At 51.0% G+C, this 9,546-nt stretch overlaps 1 pseudogene; it reads left to right on the top strand.

The window, feature by feature from the left end:
- Positions 1-518: 518 nt before the first annotated feature.
- LOC119359413 lies at positions 519-2,389 on the top strand (annotated as a pseudogene).
- Positions 2,390-9,546: the final 7,157 nt, after the last annotated feature.

Here is a 9,546-nt window from a genome sequence, read left to right as displayed (position 1 = left end):
AAGTTGCAAACACCTCACGAGTCCAGCCTGATCAGCTAGCTTCGTGCCACTTGCCCCGTCAAAAAACAAAAAAGCTCCCTCCGTTTCGAAATAAATGATTTAATTTTATACTAAAATTAAAGTATGTCTAGGACATATCTAGGTGTATTCTAATTATTGCACATTGTGAGTGAATCAAACATAAAGAAGAATAAAAAATCCGCATGAAATTTAATGTATGATCAATGACATAGAATTTAGATGTGCAATACTTATGGCACATCTAGATATGTTTTAGCAAAACTGTTAAAGACATAGGACTGTGCAATACTTATAGCACATCTAGATGTGCTTTAGCAAAACTGTAAAATTAATATAAAGCTGAGTCATCTATTTTTATTTATTTTTAATAAAGGAGGGAGTAGCTTCGTGTCGCGTAGGGCTCCCGACATTGGACTGGCCTGCGTGGCAGGGACGCAGCGAGAATAGTCTTTCATACCCGACCTCAGCTTTGTTCCTCCTGCCTGTATATCTCCGGATTTCCCATCCCCAGTGAGAGATTGCTTCCGTCTACCTCCCCCACCCCGGCTTCCCTCTCCAATCCGCCTTCTCTGTGTGATTTATGAGCTACTAGGTTCAGTGCAGAAACAACAATGGAGATGGGCAGCTTCCCCTTCTTCTACGTCGCCGCCATCACCTTTCTCACCGCCCTTTTGCTCCGCTCCTTCCTCACCAAGAAGCGGCGACGGCTTCCACCGGGCCCGGCGCTGGCGGTCCCGTTCCTTGACCACCTCCCCTTCCTCAAGAAGCCGCTGCACGCCACGCTCGCGCGCCTCGCCGCGCGCCACGGCCCGGTCTTCTCCCTCCGCCTCGGCTCGCGCCCCGCCGTCGTCGTCACCTCGGCGGAGCTCGCCAGGGAGTGCTTCTCCTCCGACCTCGACGCCACGCTCGCCAACCGCCCGCACTTCCCGTCCGTGCGGGAGGTCTCCTTCGACTACACCGTGCTCACCCTCGCCAACTACGGCGCCCACTGGCGCGCCGCGCGCCGCGTCGCCGTCGTGCATCTCCTCTCCGCGCGCCGCGTCGACCTCATGTCCGACGCCGTCGTAGCCCGCGAGCTGCGAGCCCTGGTGCGCCGCCTCGCGCGCCTTACCGCCGGCGGTGCCACGGCGAGGGTGGAGCTGAAGCGGCGGCTGTTCGACCTCTCCCACAGCGTCCTCATGGAGGCCCTCGCGCGGAGCAGGAACACCTACTCCGACGACGGAGCGGACATGTCCCAGGAGGCGCGGGAGATGAAGGACGTCGTGGACGCCATCGTGCCGCTCGTCGGTGTCGCCAACCTGTGGGACTACCTGCCGGTGCTACGCTGGTTCGACTGGCGAGGCGTCGCGCGGCAGCTGGCGGACACAACCAGCCGGAGGAACGCCTTCATCTACAAGCTCATCGACAGGGAGAGGCAGAAGCAGCAGGCCGCCGCCGACAAGCAGGAGGAGGAGGAGCAGGGCATGATCGGCGTCATGCTCTCGCTGCAGAAGTCAGAGCCCGGCCTCTACACGGACACTTTCATCGCCGCCCTCGTCGCCGTGAGTCTCGCAGCTTCCATTGCAGCTCTGTCACCGTTCATGCTCCGATTATTTGACAGGCACTGATTTTCTCGTGTTTGAACCGAAGAATCTTCTTGGCGTCGGGACAGAGACGACGTCGACGACGACGGAATGGGCGATGGGGCTCCTGCTGAACCACCCGGCGGTGCTGAAGAAGGCACAGGAAGAGATCGACGCGCACCTCAGCGGCGAGCCGAGCCGCCTCCTCGACAAGAAGGACCTGCCCCACCTTCCTTACCTCCACTGCATCATCAGCGAGACGCTGCGGCTGTGCCCGGCCGCGCCGCTGCTGCTACCACACGAGGCCGCCGCCGACTGCCAGCTCCACGGGTACGACGTCGCCGCGGGCACCATAGTGCTCGTCAACGCGTACGCCATCCACCGCGACCCGGCTGAGTGGGGACCGGCGCCCGAGGAGTTCAGGCCGGAGAGGTTCGAGCATGGCAGCGCCGATGGGAAGCTCATGATGTCCTTCGGGATGGGAAGGCGCAAGTGCCCCGGGGAGAGCCTCGCCATGAGGACCATGGGTATGGTTCTTGGCACGCTCATCCAGTGCTTCGATTGGGCAAGGGTCGGGGATGAAGAGGTCGACATGGCCGCCAGTTCCGGAATCGTCATGTTCAAGGCCGTTGCTCTGGAAGCTCTCTGCCACACCGCGAGCCGGCATGGAGACTCTTCTCCAGAAGCTCTAAACTGAAAATGCTTAAAGGAAGCAGAAAATAATTGCCACAAAAGAGTACACACACTAGTAGAAATATAAATAACTGCAGTGTAATTAAGTCTTTATTAACTCCACAGTATGTACACATTGCATAGTTTTTTTTTTAAGTAAAAGGTAGAGATCACTCTACCTTATATATTTCAAAACAGCCCATAGCCTGGGGGACAAAAGAGTCCAATACAAGAACCAAGAGAAACGCATCAAGGTGCGAAAAGAAAGAGAGGAGAGGAAAAGAAGCCCCAAAAAAGTCCAATACAAGAACCAAGAGAAACGCACCAAGGTGCGAAAAGAAAGAGAGGAGAGGAAAAGAAGGTAGGAGAACATCAGGAAATTATAGCATAATTAGTTGGACAAACAAAGCGCCCAATTGTTCAAATCGTCCTTGTCCTGCTGCCGCTTAGCTCTGTGCAGCCATAGTCGAAGTAAGTCCGCAGCATAGAACTTTGTGTATGGATCAGACCAAGAAGCACTGTTGAACACATGATCATTTCGAGCATGCCATAGAGTGACGACGCATGCTGCAGGGGCGACATTCCATTTTCTCTTGAGAAGCGGCTGCTGGGAAACACGCTCAAAGAAAGAGAGGAGATCAGGTGAAGCGCAAGCCAACGAGTTCAACTGCAACTAGCCCCAGAGATGCTCAGCAGACCGACACCGTAGAACGACATGATCAATGGACTCCACAGCAGGGCAGATATCACAATCAGCTTTGGAGACAAGCGCCGACCAGCCTTTTTTGAACATATTGTTCCTTGTGTGTAAGCGTCCATAAAGAGCCAGCCAAAGGAAAACCTTGTGCTTGTTAGGAATAATCTTGTCCCAAAGCCACTGCTCGAAAGCACACCGCATTCCCCGGAAGGTGAGCATCTTGTAGAAATAACCTGTAGCAAGCTCCTTCCTAGAGAGAGAAGAGACCCGGTGATCGACATTGGCATCAGTCGGAGTGACATTTGCGATGAGATCAAGCAGGAGCTGCAACTCTTGTGTCGCTATGTGCGAGAGATTTGGGTACAGCTATATATCCCAACCATCCTGAGTTATTTGCGAATGGATTGAACAAAGCTTATCCTTGGCAAAAGCGTATAAGACTGGCAGCACAAACATCAGCCTTCCAACTTCGAGCCACTGATCTTGCCAAAAGGAGACGAGAGCCCCGGAGCCAAGCGAGCAGCGAGAGGAAAACAAGACTAACGAAATGTAAGTTTTGAGACCTCTCTAGAAAGCTGTGTCGCGTGAGCTGTTGCCACTGGGTAGGTTTTTTCTACAGTATTGCGAGGTCAGCCATTGATAGCAGGGTATGTCTGAAAACTGAAGAACTTTGGCCACAAATTTGCACATCATAGCTTGGTTGTGAGCAGATAGATCCCTGACTCCCAGGCCACCCGCACCCCGTGACTGGATAACTCTGTCCCAAGCCACAAGACAGTGGCCGCCCGAGATTTTGTTCTTCCCTTGCCAGACCCTCCAGCTTATTGATGAACTCCTTCGGCCATGGGAAGCAAGTCATGAAGTAGCTCGGAATGTCGGCAAGCACCAAGTTGATTAGCGTAAGCCTGCCTCCCCAGGAAAGAAAAATAGCTAGCCAGCCCGACAGCCTCTTGTCAACTTTATGAATCACTGGTAGGAGCATGCCATGTGTAATCTTATTCAGAGACAAAGGCAGGCCAAGGTACGTGCACGGGAAGGAGGAGACTGGACATCCAAGAAGATGAGCAATCTCCAAAGCAGTATCAGACTCAACTGAAACCGAAACCAAAGTGCTTTTGTGGAAGTTTATTTGCAGACCAGAGAAATCCGAGAAAGTAGAGAGAATATTTTTGATAATCTGAGCTTGTTGTAAATTTCCCTGGAAGATGAGCAGAGTGTCATCCGCATATTGCAAAACTGGAAACAGAACATCTGAACCGAGGGGGTGCAGCAAACTGCCGGCCTGGAAATGCATGCAGCATAGGCGTTGAAGCACATCCGCAACCAAGATGAAAAGGTAGGGAGAGAGAGAATCCCCTTGACGAAAGCCCTTTTTGGCAGAAAAAACATCACCAAGCTCACCATTCATTAAAACACGCGATTTGCCAGTGGATAAAAGGGAGGAAATCCATTGGGTCCATCTCTGCGGGAAGCCTCTAGCTTGAAAGATCTGCAAGAGGCGGCTCCAACTCACACTGTCAAAGGCCTTTTGAAAGTCCAGCTTTAAGGCAATAACCGGTAGCTTTCTTTTGTGAGCAGTCTGAACCAACTCGGTGGCGACAGCAAAGTTTTCAATGATCGATCGACCTTTCAAAAAGCCCGATTGCAAAGGGTGCACCAAATCCAAGATGCGTTGAAACCTGTTTGTTAAGACCTTAGAGACCAACTTGGGCATACTGTGAACCAAGGAGATAGGTCTGTAGTCGCCCAGAGCAAGTGGGGTATCTTTCTTAGGCAGCAAAGTGATATGGGCCATGTTGATTCCTTCCAGCGAAACATTGTTAGCATGGGAATCAGCAAAGAATTTCAGAATATCATCCTTGATCAGGTGTTTAAAGGCCTTGTAGAACTCATTAGTGAAGCCATCCGGGCCAGGGCTCCTGTTGTTCGGGGTGCCATTGATTGCGGACACAATCTCTGCCCAAGTAAAATCAGCCACAAGCTCGGTCAGGTCCGTTGGCGCATATAAGGAGCTGAGCTGAACTATAGGCAAAGACATCGCAGGCTGACCCAGCAGACTTTCAAAGTAGCTAGTAGCCAGGGCCAGCTTGAGGTTGTTCTGGTAGATCTCCACTCCATCTTGAACAAGAACCCTAACTTTGTTTCCGCGGGCCTGAAAGTTAGCAGCAGCGTGAAAGAATTGGCAGTTCTCATCTCCATACACGCACCAACGAATTTTGGCGCAACGACGCCAAAGAGCAGTTAGCCATAAAACTAGCTGCTCAGCCTTGGCAGAGGCGATCTCCTGAAGCACAGCTTCAAGAGTTGAAAGGGGGCGCCTTTCCTCGACTGCATTCAGGAAATTCACCACATGCTTGTTGTTTTCTAGATAAACTTTGAGATTTGATTTCTTCCGGGTCCAAGCGCGGATGGCAGCTCTAACTCTTCTCATCTTGAAACTGATGACAGAAGCTGAAGAAAACATGGTTATGTGTCCCCTTGTCCAACTGTCAGTGATTATGCTTCTAGTTTCCTCCATCACAAGCTAGTGGTTCTCCATCCTAAACAAGATGCTTCTTATGGCATTAGTATCAAACTAGACCAGAATGGGTGTGTGGTCAGAAGTAGTGGCTGGCACGACGGCAGCAGTGGTCTGCAAGAAACCCAGATTCCAAAAAGCATTGACCAACACACGATCTAACCGAGCTAACATAGGAGTATTCCTCTTGTTGGACCAGGTGAAACTTCTGTTATCCAGCTGAACATCGTCCGGGCCGTTATCCCTGACCCAGGAATTGAAAGTTTCCATGACTCTCCAGTTTATGTTTCCTCGAGACTTTTCAGAAGCAAACCGATACATGTTGAAATCGCCCGCAACCATCCACGGGGCCTCAGCTGGCACAAAAATATTGTTCATAGCTTCAAAAAAAGAGGCCTATCCCGATTCAGACAGGGAGCATATACTGATATGGACACGAAAACAGCATTGGTAGTTGCGGATGAAAAGCTGACAGTAACATGGTACTTGTGTGTTGAGACTGGCTGGCCAGTCACCGCGGTTGAGTCCCAGGCAACAAGAATGCCCCTTGAGGCACCATCAGAAGGAGAGGCCACGTGATTAGAAAGGTTGGCGGTAAGAAAACTGCGAAGCTTGTACTGAGTGGGATTTTGCAGTTTTGTTTCCTACAAACACACAATGCTAGGGTGGCAAGAGGTTAGAACATCACGAACTAGCGAGCATTTGTCATCATCACCGAGGCCACGAACGTTCCAAATAAGAATCTTCATAATATAAGCAAGAGCGTACAACCCATGGAGGAGACGAGGCAAGCCAAAAGCATGTTCAACAGAAACAAACTACTGAAACCATGAAGCCCATAGGAGGGATGCAAGCGGACTCGATACAGACTGACAGAAGAACATAACAGCAGCAACAACTAGCTTGGACAGGACCTAACTGCAGAACTAGGCAGATCATAGGATAAAAGGTAGAACGATGAACTAACTTAGCATAGAGCATAGCTGAAACAGGCAGCATTACAAGGCACTTATAAGAGCATGCACTACACATCAACGCACTGGCTGGCAGGAGCAGAGTTACTGGCAAAAGCACTTGTTGGCTTGTAGGCACGGGCTTGGTCCAGGATGGCATCGACGTTGAGGTCGCAATCCAGAGCAATTTGCTTGAGCTTGCCCCTGGTCAGAGGCGTGGGCGTGCTCAGCAGCGGCAACTCCAAGAGACCAGCCACCATTGCCGCCTTGGCCTTCTTGCGTCTCGAGGAAGAAGCACTTGAGTGGCTGCCAGAGGAGCCGCCGCTGGAGGCAGAAGCAGAGGCAACAACCTTGCGCTTGGAGGCGCGCTCCACCGAGCCCAGGCGGACCCCGTCGTACGCGGCGCGGATGCGGGGGCTGCGACGGGGGGGCGGAGAGGCAGTCGCCAATGCCTGGACGGGCTGGCCACCAGGGAGCTGCCCGTTGGAGCCGGGGTGGGGGTCTCCTGCTCCACCAGACCAGATGCAGGTCCCAAGTTGAGGTTGAGAGCCTGCACCTGGACAGCCGCGGCCGGCCCGAACGAGGAACCGATGAGGGGCACATGCGAAGAGAAAAGCTGGAGCGCAGGCGGGGAGCGGATGAGGTCACCAGCCTCGGGCTCACGCGGCAGCTGCAGAACGCTGTTGCGATGTGGGAGGGGAGCGCAGCGCAAGCCCCATGCCTGAGATCTGTGGCCACCACCGGAGACAAGTATCCTACGGGCAGCACCCCAGGCTCTGGACGCGGCACATGGGCCGCAGGCCGTGTGCACACCGACCGCGACGTGAGGATTTGGTGAGCCCGCATGTGATCCTGGCCCAGGAAAAGAGACTCAAAAGGAGGGATGTCACCACCAGCCAGGGAAAGTAGAGGCCCAGCAGCAGGAAGCAGGCCTGCTGGCACGTTGGGCTTGGGCAGGTATTTGGACTCGATGGCCGGCATCAGCGGCAGCGTGGGGGCACACAGCCCACCATTGTAACGCCCTCGATGCGGCTATATCTCCCACATGTTGAAGCACGACTTAGAGGCATAACCGCATTGAAAGGAATGTCGCAAGTGAGGTAATCTTCACACAACCCATGTAATACATAAGGGAAAGAGATACATAGTTGGCTTACAATCGCCACTTCACACAATACATGAATAAAGCATTACATCATCCAGATACAAACAAGGTCCGACTACGGAACCCAAAATAAAAGAAGACTACCCCAAGTGCTACACAAATCCCCGATCGTCCCAACTGGGCTCCACTACTGATCAACAGAAACAAAACAACACAATGAACAAGATCTTCATCGAGCTCCTCCTTGAGCTCGGTTGCGTCACCTGCACGGTTTCATCGGCACCTGCAAACTGGTTTCGGAAGTAATCTGTGAGACACGGGGACTCAGCAATCTCACACCCTCGCGATCAAGACTATTTAAGCTTATAGGTAGGATAAAAGGTATGAGGTGGAGCTACAGCAAGCAACTAGCATATATGGTGGCTAACATATGCAAAAGAGAGCGAGAAGAGAAGGCAAAGCACGATCGATGAACTATGATCAAGAAGTGATCCTAGAACAACCTATGTCAAACATAACTCCAACACCGTGTTCACTTCCCGGACTCCGCCGAGAAGAGACCATCACGGTTACACACGCGGTTGATGTATATTAATTAAGATCAACTTCAGGTTTTCTACAACCGGACATTAACAAATTCCCATCTGCCCATAACCGCGGGCACGGCTTTCGAAAGTTCAAATCCCTGCAGGGGTGTCCCAACTTAGCCCATCACAAGCTCTCACGGTCAACGAAGGATATTCCTTCTCCCAAGACAATCCGATCAGACTCGGCATCCTAGTTACAAGACATCCTCGACAATGGTAAAACAAGTCCAGCAAGACTGCCCGATGCGCCGACATCCTGATAGGAGCTACACATATCTCGTTCTCAGGGCAACACCGGATGAGCGCTCCGTACAACTAAAACTAGCCCTCAAGTTTCCCTGAGGTGGCGCTGCAAAGGACTCTAGTTCAGACCAACACTTAGAGAAGCACTGGCCCGGGGGGTGAAAATAAAGATGACCCTTGGGCTGGCCTAACCCAAGGGAAAAAGAGGCTAGGTGGCGAATGGTAAAACCAAGGTTGGGCCTTGCTGGAGGAGTTTTATTCAAAGCGAACTGCCAAGGGGTTCCCATTATAACCCAACCGTGTAAGGAACGCAAAATCCGGAAACATAACACTGATATGACGGAAACTAGGGCAACAAGAGTGGAACAAAACACTAGGCATAAGGTCGAGCCTTCCACCCTTTACCAAGTATATAAATGCATTAATTAAATAAGAGATATTGTGATATCCCAACAAAATATCCATGTTCCAACAAGGAACAAACTCCAACCTTCACCTGCAACTAACAACGCTATAAGAGGGGCTGAGCAAAGCGGTAACATAGCCAAACAATGGTTTGCTAGGACAAGGTGGGTTAGAGGCTTGGCTTAACAATATGGCAGGCATGATTAAGCAAGTGGTAGGTATCGCAGCATAGGCATAGCAAAAAAGCAAGCAACTAGCAAGCAAAGATAGAAGTGATTTCGAGGGTATGGTGATCTTGCCTGAAATCCCGCAAGGAAGAAGAACGAGTCCATGGAGAAGACACACGGACGTAGCCAACATATCCTCACAAACGCAACGTTACCGGATTACAGAGAATAAGTTCACCGGAAAGAAAGCAAACAACATAGTGAACAAACATCACATGAACATGGCATGATGCACAAATAAGTATGATGCATGTCCAGTTTAAAGAGGCATGGCATGGCAAATGCACAAACAACCCTACAAATTAAGTGGAGCTCAATATGCAACTCCGTTGCATATTGACGAAACACCACATTCAAGTTATTTAGTTCGATCTCGTTTATGTACCCAACAATATTAAATGTTGCTAAACATGGCAAGAGGGTGAAGCAAATGAAAACTACCTATCTAGGCAAGTTTAAAAGAGGCCGGAACAACAAAACAACAAGTCCGGAAACTCCTCATATGCATATATTAGGTTTGGTACTGTTGCCCTAAACCATATTTTATAGTTGTTAA

The sequence above is a fragment of the Triticum dicoccoides genome, chromosome 2A (genome assembly GCF_002162155.2).
Source record: "Triticum dicoccoides isolate Atlit2015 ecotype Zavitan chromosome 2A, WEW_v2.0, whole genome shotgun sequence".
NCBI classification, from domain to species: Eukaryota; Viridiplantae; Streptophyta; class Magnoliopsida; order Poales; family Poaceae; genus Triticum; species Triticum dicoccoides.
This window is presented reverse-complemented; position numbering and strand designations above follow the sequence as displayed.